Raw genomic sequence first — 26,825 nt, forward strand, 5'->3', positions numbered from 1 at the left:
AGTAGAGGACTTCTTTTTGGCTGCCTGCCCTCTGTGCTGAGCCAAATGTCAGGCTGGGAATGGAGGCAATAAATCTCTGTGAGTCTTCATAGTTAGAATTTCTCCTGTTGCCTCTGATAAGGAGATGACAAAGTCTGTCAGGTCTACACATGAATGTCAGAGAAATTTATAATCCAAATCATGCTTAGCTCAGAAAATGGTAAGCAAAACGTGCTAAACCTGGCTTTGAGTTAACTCAAATGGTTTTGAGGGTTTGGGTTGTGAATGTAGAATTTATGTTCATTCTTGACTAGATTGCCCTTGGACATTTTTAGAATAAAAAAATTCCTATCTTTTAAAATACTCTGACTAAATATTTAATATTTTTCTATGGGAGAGGGGGCAGCAAAATTCTTTCTAGCTGAAGTTCTTTGCAAAGAAAGGATCTTTTCTTTGCCTGGTAGAGCCACCTCACTGTTTGTACCCCTCCCTCTGCCTCTTTTTCTCCATTTATTTTGGTACTTTCAAGTTTTATGCTAAGTCTCAATGACTGACTGAAATGAATGCAATTGGAGACCAGGAATTCCTCAAAGATGGAAAGATTTTTCCATGATCTATTCACATGCTCTGAGATGACTAATGAAGCCAACCCAGGTCTGGCCAACTCCCTACATGAGCACAGTGAAAAGACTTTCTCAAAATAAAACAAGGAAAACTTTTTTTTGAGTCTCTATTTGATTTTGAGTGTTTTCTCTCCAGCAACATCACTGACAACATTCACTGTCTAACATTTTAGTAGAAGTGGTAAAAATTGCTTCATACAGTAGCAATTTCTAGGCCTTACTTTCATTTGCCTGAGACTCAACAACATATATAAAGAAGAGGAAGAGAGTGATGTGATTGTCTATGGTAGAAATACTACAGGGATTTGGTTAGCCAAGTGGCCCCTTTTAAAGGAACCATGATCATACTATAGGAGAAACCTATTTAAAATGTTCTCTCCTAAGCCTACAGCCAGTCAGCTCCTGACGACGATTTTGTTGGCACAAAGCAATACAGTCAACTAGTTTGACACAGTCACCATTTGAAGTGAATTGTTCTATGTATTCTTTTTACGGTTGAAACAACTGGTTTGGGTTTTATTGATTTAACTAGCTCTTTTGGTGTCATGTAGATACAGCTTTTCAAACTAGTAAAGCAGAGTCATTGTGTGGCTAAAAAAAACATTGGTTAATCTGAAAATCATGTACGTTTGATCTTGGAATGTGTTTTTTACTTATGTTTGAACACGGATGTGTCTGACATCCTGAGAGTTCATTTCAAGCAAAATATTGAATCACAGAATGAAAAATCTACCCAGATATTTTAGCCCTTATGTAGTTTTCCCTTTTTCTCATGTTTATGCTATGACTTGGGACAGGGTAGATTAGGAAATCATTTTGAGGATATTTCTAGGATAGAAGTCTTTCTGTCACTTTTTACTCTTATCATACATTTTAGAAGCTCTGAGAGAACTGATAAATTACATAGCAAATACAACTCCCTTGCTTTTCATTTGTTATGTGTTTGCTAAATGCATTAATTTAACAAATATTTTCTTCCTGTCCATGGTGATTCAGGCACTGTACTTCTAGACAGTGACAAATAAGACTGGTGAGATTCCTGCTCTCGTCGAGCTTGTATTTTAGTGAAGGGAGCAAGACAATAAACCAAACAAGATAATTTCAGATAGAGGTAACTGCTTAAAAAAGAAACAAAAGGAACAGGATCTTGTGATGGGTTGGGAGTAGCATTGATGCAACTTTAGAGGGGCTGTCAAGAAGGGTTTTGCTGAGGAGGTGGCAGCTGAAAGAAGCCAGCCATATGACTCTCTGGACAGTGTGCAGGCAGAGTGTTCAGCAAGTGTCAAGGCCAATAATAGTCCTTTATTATGAGGACTAAATGAGCTAGTATGTGTAGGGTGCTTAGAACAGTGCCTGGCATCTATAAGTGCTAATTGTTTTGAATTCACTAAATATTCATTGAGTATCTATCAGGTTCCACTCTCAGTGGTAGGCGCAGGGAATTAAGGTTTACAAAGAGAGAGACCTGACTTCGAGGAGCTCAAGCCAGACTTCAGTGAAATATTTCTCAATGTGTAGTTTACAGATCACTTGTATCTTCCTCACTGGCCTTCCTGGTTCCCAGTCTCCTCTACATGGAACCTGAATAGAAAGGCTTGGGGAGAGGACCAGAAATCTACATTTTCTACAAGTATGCTCTGGTTAATTTTTATGTCCCATAAAGATTGAGAACCACAGTCCTAATGAATAGGTTGTGATTAAACTGTGGTTCTTTTCAATACAGTATCTGTTACAGCATCCAGTATAACCAATTGCCCGCACTGCAAGGAACACCTCATAATACTCAAGAGGAGCTCTGCCCAGTTTATACAGCCATAAATATAATGGAATTATGTTTCACAATTAACATCCTGAAATCCTTAGGGCTAACTTTGTCATTGATCTTGAGCTGCTGGGGAAGTTGGATTAAGCTGCTTTTGGCTATGGTTTGGAAGGTTTCACTCTCAAGTGTCATTTAAAACCTGCCAAGGGAAAAAAAGGTTTTTACCTTTTAGAAAGAATGTGCTAACTAATGTTTGCCAAAAGCTCTTGCATCCTGGAAGACATTCTACTTGTGAGTAGATTAGCCTAATTGAAATTCCTCCTTTGGGCTCCTCCTCATACCTATTTTTCAAGTGTGATGTCACCAAAAGGCAAGATGAGAAATATTTATTTTATCTCTCTGTGACGTTCTACTATTAGCTTGATGCAAAAGTAAGTTTTTGCCATTGAAAGTAGTTGCAAAAACCATGATTACTTTGGTACTAACCTAATAGAATGTATTCTATTCTATTTATTTTCTCACTTTAGAATAACTTATACAAACTTTAAAATGTTTTAGATTCAGAGATCTCAAGGAACACTTGATACAGGATAGATTCATGCTGATCAGGCTGAGTGACAGTAGCCTCTAAAGTCCAGTCTAGATTCTATGCTGTAAAAGCGTGAGGCTTCTATTTTCTCATTAAATACTTTCTGAAAAGGGCCTTAGTTTGGGAACAGCTGTATCCCATTCAATTCCTTCTTCATTTCTCATTTTTATCTCTTTACTAGTTTTCATCCATAGGTACTCAATAACTATGACAGATAAAATGATGGTGATGGAAAAAAGGCCAGCCCTGAGCATGAGGTCAAAACTGATAAAGGTAAATGAACTGATACAAGTTTAAGTCAGGCTAGAATCTTAGACGTGGATCTTAGAAAATTAGACAGAATTGACAAGGCAGTCAAAAGAACTCATCTTTTGGGGCTACCAGTCTGTCAATTATTTTGTTTTTTTGTTTGTTTGTTTGTTTGTTTAACTTTTCAGGTTGGCAGTGCTCCCCAACAAAGGGTTTGAAGAATGGGTGAGAAATGTAGACCCCATAAAATCTGTAGGAATCTAAGATAAAAATCTGTTAGTGCTTAGTCAATGTAATGAATGATCAACAAGAACTTAACTGTGACACCAGAGAGAGTGTATTAGACAAGAGTTGCACCCCCAGGAAGAAAATCTTCTCCCAACATTTTTATTAGGTTTCACCTGGCAACGTGAATTTTGATGTAAAAACAAGTAGAAAGAAAAGATTCCTTTCTACTTTATTTTTCCCCTTTAAATTCAGCAGTTTATTCAAGCTTTTCTTTATTCATTTCTTTATTCAACAAAGATTTGCTGAATGCCAACCATTTGCCAGGTACCGTCCTAATTGCTGGGGATACAGCAAGAAGACAGAAAAGTGCCTGTCTTTCTAGAGTTTATATGCCTTTAGAATTTCATTTCTTCTTCATCTACAAAAATGATCATAGCCAATTCAGATCCATCAGAGAAGCTAAAATATTTAAAAGGAGCATTCTCTGTAAAAAGTAGGGACTGACAAAGAAACCACGTTTCCTTGGAATTTGGTGATCCTTCAGTTTTCTCTGCATATGAATCAGTTTCTGTGCCTGTCTTTACATTACTGTTTACACAGTTTTGCTCTATGCTGGATTTACTGGTGATTTTGGCTAAGACGTTTGTATCCCCAAAATGATTGTTTTCTTGATCATGCATAGGTGATGTGATGGTACTGTCCCTAAATCTTTTGAGTCCAAGTTCGGCACAGCATAGCTGCCTGGAAATTGAAGACGCTGGTTCCCATAAAAGAACCACTGGCTCAGAGACCAAGCACGTTTCTTTCCATTTCTACTGTAACATTTATTTCTCAAGAGTATATAGATATTTATTTATATTCACATTTGTCATCTCTTCTCCAACTAGAGAGAATGTATGCTTTAAGGGTAGAATGGCATTTTCGGCCTCATTCACTGCTAAACTCCCCAATCTAAAACAGTGCCAGCCACAAGGTAGATTCTCAACACATGTTGGTTAAGTGAATTAATAGAGTTTTTACTATCCTTGAAGTCTAATTAGTCATTTACTTCTATTGTATTTGTACAAAGAACTTTTAAAAAACTCAACTATCAGAGGGAGTCATCTTATATCAGGATTTGATTATTACACTGTAATTGTGGGGCCAAGCACAGGCCTAGTAACTAGGATATATGAACCCTCACTTATTTTTTCAAGTTGTTTAAAGTTTCTTTGCTTCAGTTTCCTTTGTTTTTCTTTATATTTCTGTGTGTCAATATCTTTATTTCTCAAATGGTGTTGATAATAAACTTATCTAGCCTAATTTTAGGGTTGCTTTGGTGACTAAATATGTGCAAATACTTGAAATGACATCAAGAAATCTAAAGTGAGGTACCGATAGGTTACCCTACTATATTTTAATTGTTACCCATTATTTCTCTGACTCTATGTTTATTTTCCTTCATTACCATGAATTTGATGCCAGCAAGTCTTAGCATGTTATACATATACAGGTGCAAAGAAACCTAGTACTCTAGTACTTTGGTTTGATAACTCTGGTTTGGTCTATTGAGATAAGAAATTATTTGGTAACTGAGATGTTTTAGATAAGAAAGGATTATCAGGGACCTGGTTTTTAAATACAAGAAAGTCTCTGATAAGAGAAGGTTGGAGTGAGGGCAGGGGGAGGGGGGCGTTGGACCTCAATCCACTGGCAAATATGTAATCTTTCTGTAGGAGTTCTTTGGTGAGGACCCTTGGGAGGCAGAGAACAGGCAGGGATGCAGAGCGCAGGTGCACAGGCCAAGTACAGTACTCAGAAAAATAAAGGAAATGAGTATCTTTCTGATTGAGCTCTGTAATTCTCCCACAAACACCATGAGTGTTATTGTTTACTGCTAGCACTTATGGACAATAGACCAGGAGATCAAATCTTCTGTCCTGGCTTCTTTCACACATGAGAGACAATTTGAAAAAAACAGTATAGTTATTATCCATGATCTCCCTCTTTGCTCTTGTGATCGCATTCAGTGGATAACTTGAGCAGCTACTCTAAAATTTAATCTGACTTTACAGAACCCCCAAACCACATCTTTGGGAATTACAGAACTATGTAAACTACGGTTTTATTTTTTTCTATTTCATAGATGAAAAAGTGGATCTAAGTGACTTGTCTAAGATTGTATAGCAGGTAGAAAAATGATTCCAAATCTTAATCCAAGTTAGTGCTCATTTTGTTGCATTTGGCTTCCTGTAGGTAGAAACCTTTCTTTAATTATTGCACATGAGCTGATTTCATTTGGAAGGATCAGAAAAAATTTATTTATTCAGTGTATACTTAATCAAATTTTGCAGACCCATATCTGTAACTGACAACTGTTTACAAGTACTAATTGTTTCAGCAACTATGTTTTAAATTGATGTAAGAGAGACTGGTTAGTGTAGTATCTTCCCAATAGCTGTCTAGGTTCAACCCAAGCTCTACCATTTTACCGACTGGGCAACCTCAGGCAAGTCTTTTCATTGCTTTGTACATTTGTAGTTTTATTTCTTTCTCCAAAATGGGAAAATTTATATTATCTCATTGGTTTGCTGTGAATAATTGAACATATATAAAGCATAGAACCATGCCTCGCACATAGTAAATACTATATATGTGTTTATTTTCATAGTACTGAGATACAAATGTAGATAAGACCAGAGCACATTAGAGTTTATCCTTAAGGGTTCTCATTTTGAACATAGTTTTGTGTAAAAAAAAAAAAAAAGAAAGAAAGAAAAAAGAAAAAAGCAGTTTCTAAATGAAAAAGCAGCATTTCATTCTGTAGTCTCTTGATGCAGTAATTCAAAGTCATCACTAGATGGCGATTGTGATCCATGCGACTTCAGCTGCAGCAGGTACTAACTGATGGGTCCAACCCTGGCATCAGTGTTTTCTATACCCTACAGCATTGAGAAGTCAGGCACTTTCTTTCCCACAAAGTGAGCCTTTAACAAAACTCCAGTCAGCAAAACTTTCATTCTGTGGTCACCCTTGGGGCTCGCCCATAGGCACCTAGTCCTTCTGATGACAGCCTCACAGAAGGGTGGGTTTACCTGCCTGCATCTTATTATACATTTTCATATCAGGAGTTCCTTTCACCAGATAGCAACAGGACAGTGTCAGGATCCTGGGTCAAGAAGATCCGTTAGTGGTTCTTAAAGTGTGGTCCCCCTGCCAGCAGCCTCACCATCATCTAGCAATTTGTTAAAAATGCAAGTTTTTGGGCCCCATCAGATCTGCTGACCACTATTTTAATAAGCCTTCCAGATGATTCTGATGTCTGCTGAAGTCTGAGAACCACTGAGATAAACCAGTGCATAGCATCATATATAAAGGTTGGTGCTGGAAGGGTCCTCAGAGAACATTTTGCCCAGTTCTCCCATTTTGCTGAGAAGGAAAACAGGTCCAGAGAAGTTAAATGACTTACTACAAGTCATAACAGTAGGCATGTGGCAAAGCCGGGCTCCAGGGCTGGTGAGTGGCATGTCCCACCTTTCCTCATGTGCCCCTCTCCCCTTCTTGCCATCTAAACTGAGGCCACTAGGTGCACATTCTAGCCTGATACCTACTCATGAAATGAAAAAGTCATTTATTCATGCAGGAGTTTGTTCATTTCAATAGACATTTCTATGGTGATACAAAATTGAGTATGATGAATTCACTACAGTCCAGAGTGTGTGCATATGTGTACATGCATGTGTATGTGTGTGTGGCATGTAGGGAGGCATGAGGGAGGATCAAGTAAAAGTCATCATCTCAATTGATAGGAGAGGGATATATGCAGAGTGCCATGGGAAATAGGTGAGTGCAGCGAGGGATTAGGTAACACAGGTAAGAGGAAGAAACTTTGGAGCTGACCTTGGGTGATAAGTAGGAGTTCAGCAGCTGTAGAAGTCAGGATAGGGCATTTGGGGAGAGGGATCAGAATATACAAGCACATGGAGCCATGAAATAGTGTAGGGGGATCACAAGAGTTTTGTTTGAAGGGAAGGGCGTGGTGGAAGAGTGATCATGTTGTAAATAATAATAACATTACTACCACTAATACTAATAGCGGGGACTTATTAAATGTTAACTGTGAGCCAAGCCCTGTACTAAACATTTTATATCTATTATTGATTTAATTCTTAAACGATTTTGCAAGAGTCTACTCTTATTTCCACTTTACAGATGACAACGAACATGCCTACACTGTGCTAACTTCCTTAAAACCAAGTGTTACTTTTTTCCATTTCTTAGACCAACATTGAACTTAGAAAAAGAGCTTTCATGTTTACTTCTTCCAGGATGTCCATAATTGCAAAGTAAGTATCTATTTGCAGGAGAGGAGGAGTATATTCTTAATATATATAATTTTATTATAAGCACATTTTCATAAATGCATTAAATCAGGAAAATTTTGGCAATAATTTGGATATTTAACTCAAAGAATGAAGGTCCCATTATTCTTCAGCATATCAGCAACTTTAGAAGTAGCCAATTTTTCATGATAACAGAAGAATTGTATCTTAAAAGTGACTAAGAAAGCTCATTTCAATTGCTTGACTCACTAAAGAAAGGAAGCTGAGTAATGAATGAATAACCTGGTCTGAAATCATTGGTCTGTTTTATTTTTGGTTTTGACTATATAAGTGTTCATTGTGAATGTGCTTTCCACAGTCACTGTTAGTGTCTTTCCTTCATTGCGTAGGACTGCCCACAACGAAACAAAAAATTCGAGTTATAATTAAAGTTCTAGTAGGATTCAAAATCTTACCTAAATTTTCCCAGGTAAGATTCAAGATGTTTCTGGATTCTTTAAGATATTTTTGAGTGATTTTACTTTTTTCTGAGAAGATACATTTTCTTTTCTTTTTTTCAAAGTCTCGCTCTGTCGCCCAAGCTGGAGTGCAGTGGTGCGATCTCAGCTCACTACAACCTTCACTTGCCAGGTTCAAGCGATTCTCCCTGCCTCAGCCTCCCAAGTAGCTGGGAATAAAGGCACCCACCACCACGCCTGGCTCATTTTTGTATTTGTAGTAGAGGCAGGGTTTCGCCATGTTGGCCAGACTGGTCTCGAACTCCTGACCTCAGGTGATCTGCCCGCCTTGGCCTCCTATAGTGCTGGGATTACAGGTGTGAGCCACCATGCTCAGCCCTGAGAAAATAAATTTTCTGTTCCTACTTTCTCATCTGTAAAATATCGGCATTGGAGGAGATAATCTAGAAGGCCCCTTCCAGCTCTAATGGTCTGTGGATTTATGATTTAATGATTAAATGGCACAAATAACCCATTTCTTTGTTTTCTTTGTAGTAAAATTTTAGTATTCATGAAAGAAATTATAAGACCAAATCTCTCTCCATAAATTTTTAAATGGCATCTCTAAAATAGCTCTAGATTTCACTTTTTGGGATCACCGAGACTCTATCCAGCTCAAAGACGTGTTTATGTATTTCCACCTGACATTTTACACATTTTAGGAGCCAATAATAAGGCCATTTTTAAGTAGATGCCATTAGAAATGATTGATAGCCAGTTTATGTTTTAAGGTGAAAGAGGTACACTTTAATGATGCTCTGCTTTTCTGATTGCTATGATAACAACTTTCAGTTTTACCAGCCCATATTACAACTTTGATCTTTACACTCACATTCATAGCTGAAGGTGAAATGCTTTCTCAAGAAAATCTAGAAAATTCAATCCAATTTTTAACCTTTCTTGTCTAGAGAAGTTGAATAGCCTACAGGTTGCTTTATCTTGAATCAAAGAAAGGGAAATAACACCTGCAAGGAAGAATCTATTACGTTTATTATTATTTTTTAAAAATTTTGTGATTGAGAGCAAAATTTGCATTTTACTTCCCCTGGACATTTTGTCTTTATCACCTGTCGATTTTGGAGTCAATTACAGTATTTTCTCTGTACCAATTATAAAAGCAATATATGTTTATTTTGAAAAATTTGCAGAAGAGTATACATAGGGGCACAAAACTGTCTAAAATTCTGCCACCCAGAGTTAGCTATTAATATTTTATTTTTATTTAATTCTAGATAAACATGAACATTAGGAAACTGGGGCCAGGTGTAGTGGCTCACACCTGTAATCCCAGCACTTTGGGAGGCTGAGGTGGGCGGATCCCTGGAGTTCAGGAGTTCGAGACTAGCCTGGCCAACATGGCGAAATCCTGTCTCTACTAAAAATACAAAAATTAGCCTGGTGTGGTGGTGTGAACCTGTAGTCCAAGCTACTCAGGAGGCTGAGGCAGGAGAATTGCTTGAACCCAGGAGGTGGAGGTTGCAGTGAGCCGAGATCATGCCACTGCACTCCAGCCTTGGCAACAGAGCAAGACTGTGTCTCAAAAAAAATAAATAAAGAGAGAGAAAATAAAGAAAAAAGAAAAAAAGAAAAAGAAATTGGCAACAAGTTATACATTATATTTTGAAATATTCTTTAAAAAATTAATAGTTAACTCATATGCATAATGAGTTAAATCTCTATCTTCAAAGATAACTTATTATTATTGTATAAAAGGTTATAAAACTCTTTAGTTTTCATTATTTTGTGATTTTTTAAGAGTCATTTTGACTTAGGTTCGTTTTGTTTGTTTGCTTTCATCTCTCCTTGTTCTAGAAAACATTTAAGGTAATTTCAGCACCTCTTCTTCCAAGTGAGTATAATAGAGGAAAGCAAACCTCTGAAATTCAAACTACATAGTTTTTTAGTTTTTTATTTTTTAATTTTTTTTTTTTTACATAAGACCTTTGCTTTATGAACAATAGGTAAATTTTAACAAACTGAGGAATAGCACTATAAAGATTTCTATTGGAACATAAAGAAGCCCTTTAGAACGTGAGTAGTGACTCCCCTTTTATTTCATCATAAGTATGCATTTTTCAAAAGCATGTTCATAAACCTACCAATCAGTGTTCTCTTTGAGGGTAGAGCTCTGGTCTTATTGCTCAATATTCCCTCAGTGTCTAGAACTGTTCCTGGTCCATTGTATTTGCTAGGTAGATGCTTGTGAAGTTTAAATGAATCAAATCAAATCAATTCCAAATATTCTTATACTGTCATGATAGGTGGAGTTATGATTTTAAATTGCTTTGAAATAAGAAGCAGTAGTGGTTAAGACCTTTGGTTCTGCTCCCTCTTCTGCTGATTTTCAAAGCCCTGTAAAGATGAAGTGAGAGAACCTTGGTGTAAGTCTTAGCATGGTACTTGAGCCCACATAATAACTGCCAAATGGATGCTAGATTTTAGTGATCTGTGCTATTTTTTACTATACATATTTTTTCTTCTAAATAAGAACTTATTTTTCCTGAAGACTTTCAGTTAGATTGTTCCATAACAGGTATAAGCTATTTATTTAGGGATTGTACGTAAAATATCTTAAAGACTTTGTAGGTAGAATAAAACATACTGTACAACAAAGTTACATATAATTATTATTTTACATAGTATATATCAGCCTAACAGTTTAATGTCTCATTCATTCATAATGTTTAATGGGAACGTATTTGAAAATAAAGAGTGCTATAGAGCCATAAATGTAATTTATAGTTCTTGCCATAGCACTTTTACTTCTCAGTCTCTCAAGGATTCAACAGGTATAAAATGGACCCTTTTGATGAATGAGCAATTTGGGGCAGCAACTAATGAAACCAGACTTTTTTCCTGCATGTGGAAGCTATGCGAGAATGCCCAGATCATTGCTGCTAATCTACCTTGCATCTGCTTGACAGCATCTCAGGGAATTGTGTCAGCCACATCAAGCCAGGCACATAAACAAGTCCAGTACTGTGAAATTAGCATGTGGGCTCTGAACAATGGAATTCTCTGGTCAGTGCTGTCCCACACGGACAATGTGAGTCACATATCAACTTTATGTTTTCTGTTATCCATATTAATAAGTAAAAAGAAACAGGTGGAATTAATGTTATTAAACCATATTTGGTAATATTTATTAATATATTTATTTATATTTATTACTATTATTTAACTCAAAATATTAAAAATATCATTTCAACATGCAATCAATATATAAAGTATTAATGAGACATTTTACATTCTGTTTTTCATTTCCAGTCTTAGAAATTTGGTGTATATTTCACACTCACAGCACATCTCAGTTGGGACTGGCCACATTTCACATGCTCAATATCAGAATGTGGTTAGTGGCTATCATATTGAACAGTGCAGCTATAGTCATTCCTGCTTTGCCACCATTGGAGGTGCCAGAGGGTGGCAATGTGGTGTAGAGGAAAGACAAAGACCAGCCCAGAATCTTAGACTATGACTGTTCCTGACTCAAAAAAATGATTTAGTTTCTTTCACTGGGTCTCAAATTCCTACTCTTTATAATGTGGGTTGTTAATAACTGCCATACTCTTTTCAGGAAGCTGTGGGGAAGATTAAATAAGATATTGTATGTGAAAGTGCTCTGTTAGATCATAAAACACCACACACATGTAAGGCATTATTAGCTCTTTTATTGTAGATTTACTCTCATGACTTGCCCAAGGCCACATTCCAAGTTGGTAGGAGAATGAAGGATAGAATCTGGGGCTCCTGACTTCCAGCCATCTGCTTCAGCTAAAGGCTGTTCATACCAAGCTAGTTTTAAAATTTCTTTTTATTTTTAAAAGTCTTTTTATTTTAAAAAGTTGAGGAAGGAAGACAGTGGCAGTAAGAAGTAAATTCCATATTGAACAGTAAGGGTCTTCTTGGCCACAGTCATAATGTTCTGCAGTAAAATTATACATACAGAATATTTATGTACTTATATACTCAGAATTACAGCCATCAAAAACTGGAGTTTATTGCTGTCATATAATATAAAACCCCATGTTCTTCAAAGTTTCAAACAACTTTTAAAATGAACTGTGGTTTCCCCACTCTATTTATTTCCAAAGTATAGTACAACCACAAGAAAGCCCTTCCGTAGTGGGCTTGATTAATAAAACAGATATGGATCAATTCAACAGGTTTTCCATGGATATTTTTGGTTACAGATGTAGCTCATTAAGGCCCATGTGTGGGACACCACCTCTCTAGTGTAAATCCAAGAGACACGTTAACATCTGAAGAGAAAATGGGAATAATTCAGTTCAACCCATATTATTTAGTACATACTATGTGTAAGGCACATTAGGTATCTTAATGAGCAAAAAGCTTGTTTTTATGATTATTGTCACTTAGAGGTATATGTTATTTAACTTGAGGAAAATATAGAATCTGTCTACCAAAATATCTATGTTCTATGATTCAGGAATCTATATTTTTGGAGGGTAAAAGGGTCAGAAAGAAAATTCCAGATTATTAAAAAATAATTTAAAAAGTTACATTCTGTGCTTTTGGAGGGCATGCAAAAGATTAGTTATCATGATCTATTTCCATTTTCTTAATTGTATGCCTATAATGGTGTTCATATTTAAACTTTTTCGATCATTATCTACCTTTGTTTCAAATACACTTCTCCACAGAACTTAATAAACTACATAAAACATTAAGAGTTTTATACTATGTCAAGTTAAACCAAGTCCATTTTCATTGAGAAAAAGGGGTACATTCAAAAAATTCTTTGTATTTTTTCAATCGAAATTTATTTTAAAAATACTTTCAGCTGGTTATTTTCACTCAAAAACTTATAATTTGTAAGCTTCAGGCCTGCCTGAATTGATGACCATGTTGAATAAATGTAATTTTTATTTTTACTTGCTGAATCATTGCTGTTGACCATTGAATGAAATCGTTTATGGAATAGCCTTTACATTTTATTGCTTTTGCACCCTAGTTTAAAAACAAAGAGCTTAATTTCTTAAAAGTTCAATAAAATGTATTTTTGATATTTCCACCCGAACTTTACAAGCAATTTCTCTCCTCTGCCCTTTAATAAACACCTTCTGTATTTTTATGATTTAGTTTAACATTATTATTATACTTTTTTTACTGGGAGAGCTCATCAATGCCCTTGGCAGTAAGATTTTGTTACAAGAAAGCCAGAAGCCGAGCCTGTCATTGGTTGCAACAATTATAAAGTACCTCTGGGTTGAGTTCAGAGCTTTACTCTGACATTATGACTGTTACCCACATCATGCTTCTTTCCCCAGTTTTTCTAATATCCACAAGTCCTACAATCTGCTGCTTCGATGAGCATGTATTTTTTATTCACTGGGTTTGCATTATAAAGATTTCATTTGGAGAACACCTGGCTTTGATGGAATCCAGCCAAAATAATTAGTGGTACCTATATTAAAAATGTAATGCCTTAGTAAAATCATTAATGTATTTGCATTTCTCCAGAAACTCTAAATGGATTCATTCTAGACAGGATGCAGTCAATGAGGGATTAACGATAAGGCTAAATGCTGTACTTTTCCTTTTGTTCAGGTATCCACACCGCCCCAACAAGAACACGAAAAATCTGGGGAATCTTAGCAATTCATTCTTTTAATTATGAAATAAAATTACATAGACTATAAAAACCATTGTACTATTATATATCAGGAAATACTGAGTCGTGTGTCCAAAAGTCACACTTAAGACCAGGCAATAGTAATAAGCATAGGATGGCTGTGGATACTATGAGATAATGTCTACTTGTCAGAAATGGATGGTATGTTGTGTTTTTTTTTTCCGTCAAAGTTTGAAAGTTAATGAGGTACTTTATGTTTTTATTGCTTCTACTGAGAGATCAATTAAGGAATAAAAGGGATTCTGGCGTGCTGTTATTATTATTTTTCACTGTGAGTATATTCAATACCACATACAAAGAAAGCCATTTCTGTCATATCATGCTCTGTTTCATTCATCCTAGATTGTTTTTAGGAAAATTTAGTACATATCACTTCAGTCATCTGAAAAGAATCATTTCTTCATTACAGCTCATAACTTAAAACTATAAAATATCAGCCAGAAAAAAAAATTGGCCCAATTAAGAGAAATATGATAATGGTAGAAAAACACATATAGACATGACAGAGATGATAAGATTATTTTAATTTTCCCATTTGCACTGGAATTATTTATGTTACAAATCTCCAGATCTTTTATTACTTAAAATCCTCTGCTGAATCATGAAAAGAAGCTTAAGTTAGCAATTTTCCTCTGCAAAATCTAACTCCTAGCATCTGGTGAACATTTGGATACCTAGTCAAGATCTATGGAAATGATTATTTTAAGACTGTATTCAACATGCCTAGACTTAAAAATCAGCTAGGATCACACTCTGCACATGTATTTTACTATAGGGGATTTGAAAACCTAATATTAGTAGCAATGGTCTCAAGGCTTTTGCAACGATGGAAATGGGGATGGGAGACAGGACATGCAGGCAGGCTAGACACTGAGCATCTGCCAGGGGCCCTTGTGTTCCTGGACAGCGATCTACATCTTTACCTGTGGACCACCTAGACCACTGCCCTGCCCTCTGTTGCTCCTCACACTTACATTTATACTTGACAGGACTGTTGAATCAAAGACCAATGTCCTTGCTGGTGCCTTCCTCTAACACCCCTGGGACTGGTTTCTGTCTCTTCAGCAGATGCTGCTCAGCTTCCACAGCAACTTCTAAAGTAGAAAAAAGAGGATACTTTTACTCAGGGCAATTAGAAGTGGATTATCAAAGTGTATTATTCTGGATCATACAAGAAATTGCATAATAGGAATGTATAAATACGTAAAATGCTATTAGTTTATTTTTCTGCATATGCTATATGTAGTTTTTATCCAAATAAACAACAAATTGTATATCTTTATTGCTTTTCATGGTTGTATTATGTGATAAGTTCTCACCAGTTTAATTTCCATTAATACAGATTGGAGATAATTAGAAAGAATTTGGGCATTTGCCATAGAGAATGCAAATTTATGAAGAAATATTAATAATACCTCAGGGAAAAAAGTTAATTTTATTTAAGAAAAATGAACTTTTTAAACAATACATTTCCTATCAATTTACATATGGCAGTATTTGAGTTATAAATTATTCTTGATTATTTATCAAATCAGGTGTGATGGGGCTTTAATATGGTGACACTTTTATGTTTTCATTTGAATTTTTGGCACAATTTAACTAGTTGAATAAACTTTGTAAGTTATCTATAACCTAGACTCTTTAGAAATCATATGGGACTTGTCTCCAATTAAAATGAATTTCAGAAATTTAACTCTGTTTTGGGTAATAGATACTCTCTATTTTGTTTTCGTGTGTTTCACAGGAACTTGTTTAAGAAATATCTACATTTGCTGTTCAACAAATATTTTAACAGGAACAACTTCAGTCATTCAGATAAATACATCAGTTTGAAAGCCAGCATTTGTTATAAGCGCAGAATTGGATATCAAATTTAGTAGGTTTGAAATGTGATTTAAGTGGTATATTCTAGAGTAGTACTGTCCAATAAAACTTTCTGTAATTATGAAAATTTTTCATCTTTACACTATTCAGTATGGTAGCTACCAGTCATGTGTGGCTACTGAGCACTTGAAATATGGCTAGTGTGATGGAGGAACTTAATTTTTAGTTTTACTTAATTTTAATTAATTTGAGTTAATTAAGCTACCTGTGGATACTGACTCTAGTATTAGAGAGTATAGTTCTAGAATTTCTGTGTATTTAGCACTCAACACAAAATGAAGAAGTACTTGAATGTCTTCTATCTGCAAAATGACTCTAAAAAAGCAGTAGTGTTCCTAAAGCACAAGGCCCAGCCTCTGACATGTGGCTTTCCCTACAGAGGCTACACAATGTGTGTTCAGGCCCGAAGGATGGGTACAGCAGCATCCTGCACTTTGGCTCAACTTGTGGATATTTAGACATAAACTTTGGTTTAGCCATAGGTGATTCGAGAACCTTTGCCTCTGGAAAGCCATGGGATTTCAAATTATCTTTAGCAATAAAGTTTGGTGATAGTAAATGGACTCAAGAGCTTGACTTTCCAGTTCACTCTCATGTAGTATGACTTCTTGCAGAAGACTGGCAGGAAATACAGACATATATGAAAGGAGATATACCACACACGTAGTTGCCTCCATGAAAAAAACTCTCCAGATTCAGACTGGATATCAGGAAGAGGCTTATAAGTAATTTTTGTGCCTCTTTTATATCATTCTTCAATACATATTTATTGAGTATGTACTATGTGCAAAGTATAATGCTTAGTGTTGGAGATACAACATTGAAGAAATAAATTAGATACCGCCCTTCCCTCATGCTGCTGAACTGCATTAGACAATAAGATTTTTTTCATTTTTTCTTCTTCTTCTAAAAATTCATTTTTTTCTTTCTGGTTATGGTGAAAATAAAACAAGAAGAAGATACATAGCATAATACAAACACTGAAGATCACTGTTATGTACATGTCATGTATCTTATTCAGTTTACCTCTCTCTGAACAACTTTCCCAGACCCGCACCTTGGTAGCTGATGAAACTACTTTTTGAAATGCAATAGTGGAAGCAGAGAAGAAACACTGAAGACACCTCAATTGCCATTTTTCGACCCTCAGACTAAGGGTCATTTAACACTGAGTGTTTACCACATATTATTTAAAGAGGCTCTTTTCTCTCTATGATGCAGAAGAATGTCCTTTAAAATAATTGCTAATTAAAAGACATTTTTGTTGCTGTTAATGTGATGACACTTTTTTACTTTGTTATTCATAACACTGTGAGAAAGAGTGCTACAACTACTGTTTATGAAATTAATCAAATTATTCAATATTCAAGCACCATTGTAGGAGCTAAAGGGAACCGTTAGCTACACAGGCAATCTGTAGCTCATTGTATTTCAGTTAATTTTCGAAGAATGAGCCACAAATTTGGCACAGTACTAAGCAAGAATTATTTAGTTAGATTTGTTTTTTCTTCTCCACACAGCAGCTGCATAATTAAATATATGGTCTGACCTGCATTTATAAAGTGAATTTTCAAATACGTCACTGATGGAAATCTAAGGATGAAAAGAATTAAGAATTAAATTAAATTAATGCAACTACAATACTTACTATTTAAAGTATTTTAAGACCAAAAAGTAATTGTTCTAAATATATTAATTGGTAATATCCTCGAGGTTGTAGATAGATGCTTAAAAATAATTTTTAAAAATGAATTATGAAGCAATGAAAGAAACCAAAAGATAAACATACATAAATACTTAAAAACTAGTTGCAGGTGAAATTTTCGTGAACAAAATTAAAAGGCGAAGGGGAGTTTGCTTTATTCCTTAAAAATGTTATACTTTATGGAGGTTTTAAAACATAGCCAGATTCTTTGATTCTCCTCTGTGTTCTCTCCCATTGAATCTGGGAGAGCTTATGAACTCACCAATTGAGCACAGTGGAGCAGGCATTATGTAACTTCTGCAGCAGAATCACAAAAGGCCATGAGGCTGACCTTGATTGCTGGAACATTGTCTTTTGGAGCCCTGAGTCTCCAAGTGAGAAGTCTGACTACCTAGAGACCACCACGCAAGAGAAGCCACATGTAGGCACTCCTGTTGACAATGCCAGCAAATCTCAGTCTTCCTTTTATCACTGCCAGGGTACTAAATATGTGAGCAAAACCATGTTGGGCCCTTCAGTCAACCAGTTGCCAGATGAGTAAGTCATAAGAGCAGAAAAGCTTCTAGACCTACCTCAATTCCTGACTTCTAAAATTGTGATATAAAATGTTTATTGTTTTATGCTGCTAAACTCTGATTTTTATTATGCAACAAAGATAGCAGGAGCATACCCTCTTATATTTATGATATTTTTACAACAGAAAGTTGGAAAACTGAATGTGGAATACACTCTGGGAAAAGTTGTTTGCAAGAATTAAAAGGCAGTCTTAGTATCTTTCCAATAGAAAGAGCTCCTACAAATCACCAAGAAAAAAATACTCACACCATATAGGAAAATAGGCAATTAAATTTACAAAAGAAGATAATAAAAAGCTAATAAATATGTTAGAAAGCCTTCAATCTCATTAGTAATGAAAAGAAATGCAAATTAATCTATGAAATTAACCTTTCAGTTATCAAATCAGCCAAGATGAAAATATATTTAATGTTGGTTGGGCTAAGTGAGCGTATAAATGGCACAGACTTACTGGAAAATAAATTGACATTATATACCCAGAGTTTTAAAAATATTTATATTCTTTGATGCTTCTAGGAATTCAGATAAGGAAGTAATCAGAAATAAGGTAAAATAATACAGAAAATGTTTATACAGTTCTATTTATAGGAATAAAAGTATAGAAACAAGCTAAAAATCAATACAGTTAAGTAAGTTATGTATTTTATATTATAGAATATTGTTTTATTATTTAGAATGGAATTTTCAATATTTTTCCTTTGTTAATTCTGATCTGGGCACACCATAGCAGAACAGAAAAATCTTAGTATGGACACATAGACTGAGCTTTGAATCCTAGATTTGCCATTTACTTTTCCTGGTGATATGGTTTGGCCTCACCCAAATCTCATCTTGAATTGTAGTTCCCATAATCCCCACATGTTATGGGAGGGACCCAGTGGGAAGTAAGTGAATCATGGGGGCGGTTACCCTCATGCTGTTTTCGTGACAGTGAGTGAGTTCTCACAGGATCTAATGGTTTTGTAAGAGACTTCTCCCTGCTTCACTTATATTTTTCCCTGCTGCCACCATGTGAAGAAAGACATGTTTGCTTCCCCTTCTGCCATGATTGTAAGTTTTCTGAGGCCTCCCCACCCATGCTGAACTGTGAGTCAATTAAACCTCTTTCCTTTATAAATTACCCAGCCTCGGGTATGTCTTACTAGCAGTGTGAGAACAGACTAATACAGTAAGTTGGTACTGGTACTGGGGTGCTGCTATGAAGATACCCTAAAATGTGGAAGTGACTTTGGAATTGGGAAACAGGCAGAGGTGGGAACAGTCTGGAGGGCTCAGAAGACAGGAAAATGTGGGAAAGCTTGGAACTTCCTAGAGACTTGCTGAGCAGCTTTGACCAAAATGCATTATCCATAGTGATATGGATAATGAAGTCCAGGCTGAGGTGGTCTCAGATGGAGATCAGGAACTTTTTGGAAACTGTAATAAAGGTCACTCTTGCTATGTTTCAGCAAAGAGACTGGCACATTTTGCCCCTGCCCTAGAGATCTGTGGAAATTTGAACTTGAGAGAGATGATTTAGGGTTTCTGGTGGAAGAAATTTCTAAGTGGCAAAGTGTTCAAGAGGAAGCAGATCATAAAAGTTTGGAAAATTTGCAGCTTGATGATGCAATAGAAAAGAAAAACCAAATTTTCTGGGGAGAAATTCAAGCCTGCTGCAGAAATTTGCATAAGTAATGAGGAGCCAGATGTTAATACCAAGACAATGGAGAAAATATCTCCAGAGTATGTCAGAGACCTTCATGGCAGCCTCTCCCATCACAGGCCCAGAGGCCTAGGAAGAAAAAATGGTTTTGTGGGCTGGCTGTGTGCATCCTAGGGACTTGGTGCCCTGTGTTCCAGCCTCTCCAGCTGTGGCTGAAAGGGACCAAGGTACAGCTTGGTCCGTGACTTCAGAGGGTGCAAACCCCAAACTTTGGCAGCTTCCATGTGGTGTTGAGCCTGTAGGTACACAGCAGTCAATAATTGAGGTTAGGGAACTTCTGCCTAGATTTCGGAGGATGAATGGAAATGCCTGGATATCCAGGCAGAAGCCTGCTACAGGGGTGAGGCCCTCGTGGAGAACCTCTGCTGGGGCAGTGCAGAAGGAAATTGTGGGCTTGGAGCCCCCATAAATAGTCCCCACTAGGGCACTGCCTGGTGGAGCTGTGAGAAGAGGGCCACTGTCCTCCAGACCCCAGAATGGTAGGTCCACTGACAGCTTGCATTGTGCACCTGGAAAAGCCACAGACAATGCCAGCCATGAAAGAAGTTTGGAGAGAAGCTGTACCCTGCAAAGCCACAGAAGTAGAGTTGCCCAAGGCCTTGGGAGCTGACATTTTGCATTGGCATGACTCGGATGTGAGACATTGAGACAAAGGAGATCATTCTGGAGCTTTAAGATTTGGCTACCCTGCTGTATTTTTGACTCGCATGGGGCCTGTAGTCCCTTCGTTTTGGCCAATTTCTGCCATTTGGAATGGGTGTATTTACCCAATGCCTGTACCTCCATTGTATCTTGAAACTAACTTGCTTTTGATTTTGCAGGCTCATAGGTGGAAGGGACTTGCCTTGTCTCAGATGACACTTTGGACTTGGACTTTTGAGTTAATGCTGGAATGAGTTAAGGCTTTGGGAGACTGTTGGGAAGGCATGATTGTGTTTTCAAATGTGAGGACATGAGACTTGGAGGGACCAGGGGCAGAATGATATGGTTTGGCTGTGTCCCCACCCAAATCTCATCTTGAATTGTAGTTCCCATAATCCCCATGTGTCATGGGAGGGACCCAAGGGGAGGTAATTTAATCATGAGGGTGGTTACCCTCCAGCTGTTCTCAGGATAGTGAGTTCTCATGAGATCTGATGGTTTTATAAGGGGCTTTTCCCCCTTTTGCTTGGCATCTCCTTGCTGCTGCCATGTGAAGAAGGACGTGTTTGCTTCCCGTTTCACCATGATTGTAGAAAGTTTCCTTAGGCCTCCTCAGCCATGCTGAACTGTGAATCAATTAAATCTCTTTCCTTTACTAATTACCAAGTCTTGGGTATGTCTTTATTAGCAGCATGAGACGGGACTAATACACCTGGATATTTGGAAACTTGATTTACCACTTTGGCTTGGATTTTTCATATAAGGAAAATGAACTGAGTACCTATTCCATTGAATATGGTGATGATTAAAATAATTTATGTAAGAAATAACAATGCATAATTGTTTTATTTATTTATTTATTTATCTATTTATTTATTAGTTTTTGCCTTAAAACAACAAAAATGTATTCTCTGCAAGTCTGGAGTCTGGAAGTCTGAAATCAAGATATTGGCAGGGCCATGCCCCTCTGAGGGTTCTAGAAAACAATTCTTCGCCCCTTCCAGCTCTGATGTTTGTTAACAGGCCTTGCTGTCTCTCAGCTTGTAGAGGCATCACTCCCATTTTGTTATGTGGCCTTAACAGTTTTATACTTATATTTGTCTGTTTATAAATAATAAGCATAATAATTGTTCATGAGTATTGTCTCTTCTTGTAACCCAAGGACACCATCTGATCTCCATATCTGAATTCATATCACTTTCCAAATCTACTGAACGTTCTTTCACTCTGGCTCCTTTGATACCTCCATTTCTACCATAGTCCAGTTTCTATACGATAGTCAGATCTTGAGAACGAAAACCAAAACCAAGGAGTCAGTTTTCTTGCTTACATCCCTTCAATGGTTCCAACTGCCTTAAACACACCTCTACTCTTGCTCTACTCTCCACACAGCAGATGAGGTGCACTTTGAAAAATGTAGATCAGATCATGTCATTCTCCTGCTTCTATACCCCAGTCCCCATACCCAATAGCTCCCTATGGCACTGAGAATGAATCTAAACTTATTTCCTGGCTGCTATGCCCCACATTATTCCCTCTCTGCCTTCTTTCCAACCTTGACCCCTACCTTCTTGTCCTCCACCCCTGGCCACGCGGGTCTTCAGCTTATGAAAAACAGAGAGCTGATCCTTACTCCTAGGGCTTTGCCATTCCTCTGTGTATAATGCTCTTCCTCCAGAACACTGCATGGCTGTCTGGACGCTTCACCATTTCATGTCTCCACTTGAATATCGCTTCCTCAAAACGGTTTTTCTTGAACATCCAATCAAAAGTTAAGCACTCATTTTTATATATCTTTAATTCTCTTTAATTCTGTAGTAGCAGTGATAGCTTCCTTACTTAATTATACATTTTGTTTGTTTTCAGTATGTCTCAACACCCATCCTTCTTCTCTCCCCAACTACTCCAAAGCAGGAAACTTGCTTTGTGTGCTGTAACATCTTTTGCAACCAGAACCAGGCCTGGCACATGGTAGGCATTCCATAAATATTTACTGGACTCCTTACAAATAAATATTATTTGTACTTTTGAAACACAGAACTTAGCACTACAAAAGAAACGTCATGACATTATTTTTTAAAAAGAACAGAAATTGTAAACTATATGGGCATTTTAAAAGGCTTTGATGGTTCTGATTAGAGTTAAGTACGTAGCTTCAATTTTGAAAAAAGAAAAGCCCACAAACAAAATCACAAAAGCATAAAATTATTTCATGAGTTTAATGAGAGCTGTCTTCTCAAATCAATGCTTTAAAAATTGTATCACCACTCAACAGGCTCCTTGCTTTGAAATGAATAATGTTCACTTCTCACCAATATTTTTATTGCTGCTGAATATGTGATTTATTTACTGGGTTAGGAACAAGTCTTAATAAAAAGACTTCCCTTTCAGCACCAAAAGTGTTGGAAAAAGTATTTCATTTTTGGAGGCTGGTTTAATACAAGCCTCTAGAATGAGATATCTTAACGACTCCATTGAGTGCATGGGAGTTCAAGCTGTTTCTCTGTCATTCACTCTGGGGTGCAGGAAACGTGGTGACTGGGCCTCAGAGGCCAGGTATGATAACAAGACTCAAAATCTGAATTGCTATTTACAGATATGCCATAACATTTCAAAAAGTATATAGTATTCTCTCAGATGATCAGGCAGTTTTGATATGCATTTCAACATAGCCTATCTTCACCAGTTTTGAGTTTCCTTCACAAAATTCGTATGGTTGTTGTCAAACATTCTTATGGTTCCCGAAGGAAGAGGAAACACATATTTGTTAAATGTGTCCTTTGAACCAGTCTCCTTCCTAATTACATTATCTGCACAGTCTCATTTAATCCTTACAACTGTGCAGTAAATGAATAAAGGCAACGGAAAGAAAGATTCTATTCTTTCATGCAATGTTGAAGGAGAAGATTGGTGAATGAGGAATCAGGAAAAGAAATGAACTGTCTATTCTTATCCCATTGACACCATCCCAGAGTTTGGTTTCAAGTTTTTTAAGGGATACTGTATTTTATTTTACTAATTCATGGCAGTTGTCTGGAGCATGACAAATGTTCATTGATCAACAATGCTATTAAATTGGGCACAAGGTTTCCATAGGAAGTGCACATTTGTGTTGTATAAAAGTGCCAGGATTTAGAAAAAGACAATTGGGTGAGGCATCTTGAGTTTCCTTTAAGCTATTCTTACCTTCTCATAGAGTAGTACATCTGATTTGGCTTCGTGCTTCTTATAATGCTTGGAGAGCTAGAGGAGGGGGTGGGGAGGGCTCGTTTCCCTTTCTGTATCCATCTGAAGGAACTCTTTAAGCCTTTGGCTGATTTTTACAAAAACTCAAGGTTGCATAGTCTCATAAAACTCTAGGATTGTGACATCCATTTCTACAGAAATAGGATCAATTCTGAACTAACAACTAATCATGATAAATTAGAAGAGAGGAAAACATTCCCTAAGGTTGTACTAAGGTACCGTTGAGAGTCTGGATTGGTAGATCACTGGCTTTCTTTTGAGTACATTGTGGATAGAGAGACGTTAATTTTCCTTTTTTTTTTTTTTTTTATAAAAGCCATGCAATGGTCTCATGACCATATTTAATGGTTACAAAGTTCAAAGAAGCCAAACCTAAATAATCTGGTAAAGGAAAACACTGAAAAGATCTAAATAACTAAAGTGTATATGAAATCTTTGGATTCTATTAGTTTGAAATAAAGAAGGTAGGTGTGAGAAATTAACACTTCAATATGTAAGTAAATCTGAGAAATAGCAACATTAGCTTAGAGAGCTGGAGAACAGAAGCTTCCATAGTTGGAAGCTAAAATTAGGCCCTCATGCTATAATTTAAGTGGCAATGTTTTATGGAAGATACCTATAAGATTTTCATTCTAGCACATCCTTCTGATACTTTTGCAATAGATGGAAAATATATCAAATGTTTCCCAGAATTCCTCATTCTTGTTGAGGAAATATGGAAGGTGAAATTCTAGCTTTTTTTTGAATGAAACAACTGAATGAACCTTCAGTCAGGATAAAATATTGAGAATATAATGGTGATGCAGGACATGGTCAGAGGTCTTCTAAATAACAGAGGTCAGGAAAAGACTGAGGCTTTTCCTAATGGTAAATATTAAAGAAGAACATGGCAGGAAGTCTTCTTTTACTTATCCAGATATTTGAGAGTATAGAGCAAATCGTAAATTGAACCAAAAAGAGTGAAGTAGGTGGATTCCTTTGCTTGGGCTAATAATATTATGACATCCTTGTATTCAATTATCTTGACATTTACATGATGATCAATTTATATATTTAACCATAAAATTAATTGAATAATTTATTAATTAAATACTATAGCTCAGCTAAGACACCAGTGAAGCCATTTGTATTGGGCAAGTTTAAAAAAGAAATCTATTGGATGACTACAATTTGACTTAGTTTTTCCTGAGGTTAAAAGTTGATTTATTCCTGCTTAAGATTAATTGTTGATAAGGATTCAGTAAGAGCTAAATCATTAAAATGATGCTCTATAAAATCATTTTATGTACCTTTAAAATAAATATGAAAAACTTCAAGTGTATTTTAGTAGCCACTTGCCCTGCAGAACAACCATAATCTAGACCACAGTAGGAGGAAGCAGGAACGAGAAAAATATGTGCTGTGTGTGTGTTTGGGATATGATCCAGGTTCTGAAACGCTCTAGAATCTTGGTAGAATGAGCTCTGTGCCAAAACACTTTATAATGTGCTGCTTCTTACAGGAAATGTAACATCTTTGCAGTAAGAAAAGTTTTCAAACAGACATTTAAAAGAAGCTAAGAGAAGAACTTTCTTATGGCAGTGGGTGAGCTCAGCAATGTCCTGCTGTCCAGAGAGAGTCTGATGAGAATCCAGCTCTTGGATGATTCCTCTTCTTCCCGTAACAATCAAAATACCTTTAATCCAAGGTAAAATTTGATTTCCGGAGAGAGCACTCCCCCCAAAATTGCTCTAAATTAAGCCTCGTTCAGTAATAGTAACAGCTGTTGTTTATTGAGGATGTCTTACATGCCAGGCTCTGTGTTAAGTATAATTTGACTATATTATACGTCATTTAATCCTCACCACAATCCAAAATAAAGCAATCTTATTATATTTAAGATCATGTAATAAAATCTTAAATTGACTATTACACACATATCACACCTCCAAATATATTATATGAAACCAGAGTCTATGTTTTGTTCCCTTTTCTTTCCCCAATACACAGTGAGTGACTCATAATTGGTGCCTAGAAAATATCTGTTGAATTAAATGAAATGTCATTTCCTGTGCTTTCTGTGAGAAGCAGATTTTCATCAATCATTTTGTTCTCTGAAAACCTAACTTTGAAGACCCTAGAGATGAAAAAGCATTGGAATTTTTTAACCTAAGAAATGTGGATTGACTTATCTCTGTCTTCTTGGGTTAGTGAGGAAGACTGATGTAAAGGAAGATTGGAAAGCGTTGTGTGGGAATTGGTGGGAAAGAAGAAATATTAATCTTTGTAAAAATGACTTCTGTTCCCTCTAGACTATAAACACAAAGAAATAGGAAAAACAAGATACAGTGAACTTGATAGTCTTCCAGGGTGTGTCTGAGATTTAACAGCCTGGTATGGCAATGGTCACTGGCAGACAATGCTCTGAGCTGAGAACTCCAGCAAGACTGGATTTATACACAAGAGAAGGAAGGGTCATGGTGGAAGGAAAGCATGCGAATAAATGCAGTTTTGATTTCTGTGCATTTTAGGGTAGGCTTAGATTTTCTAGCTGCTGATTGGGTCCTTGTCCGCACTGTTCTCTGCCCTGATGACTCCTGACAGACAGTGATCACCTTGGTATGTGACATATAGGAGGACCAACCAATGACACAGATTCTGCAAACTAAGTCCTGTCTCTCCAACTTTAGCTAATCCATGGGATTATTTTTTGAGCATCCAGTCATGTCAGAAACCATTATTGTCAAGGACAGTCACATGGTGTCCACCTGCATGTACACACAGGGTCGTGCAAAGCAAGTTAAACAGACTCCATCCTTCACCTTCAGGAGCTTGCAGTAAAAACCAGACAATAGTTGTGGCAAACACAATGGGGTAAACAGACACACAGCTGTATGAGCAGAGAAGTACAGCAAATTAGTAAATTTTGGTATGAACCGTTAGTGCATGTGCTGTTTTTTGGGTTGGAAATGAGAAGAAATTCTGCAAGATGAAGAGAATTTGTGTGGACTCTGTGAAGGTAAGGAAGAAGAGGGCTGATGGTGGTGGGATAATCATCCTGCTCCTTTCAATTAGGAGAGAAAGTTTTCCTTTGGAGTCAAGGGAGAGGGTATTTCCTTCAGAGGAATCTACTCAGAGGGTACATGTATTGCTGCTTAGGTTTAGGTTTTTCTAAGAGATTTGGTT

General features: G+C 36.6%; 1 protein-coding gene across 3 annotated transcripts in view; it reads right to left on the reverse strand.

Moving 5' to 3' along the window:
- COL8A1 (collagen, type VIII, alpha 1) overlaps positions 1–26,825 on the reverse strand; it is a 156,383-nt gene that overhangs the window by 38,925 nt on the left and 90,633 nt on the right. For all 3 annotated transcript variants that reach the window (XM_011999912.1, XM_011999913.1, XM_011999911.1), the window contains one exon: positions 14,880–14,999. The gene's annotated coding sequence lies outside the window, so the exon portion shown is untranslated. The remainder of the gene's footprint in view (positions 1–14,879; positions 15,000–26,825) is intronic.

This window comes from Mandrillus leucophaeus, unplaced genomic scaffold (assembly GCF_000951045.1).
Source record: "Mandrillus leucophaeus isolate KB7577 unplaced genomic scaffold, Mleu.le_1.0 Scaffold608, whole genome shotgun sequence".
NCBI lineage: Eukaryota > Metazoa > Chordata > Mammalia > Primates > Cercopithecidae > Mandrillus > Mandrillus leucophaeus.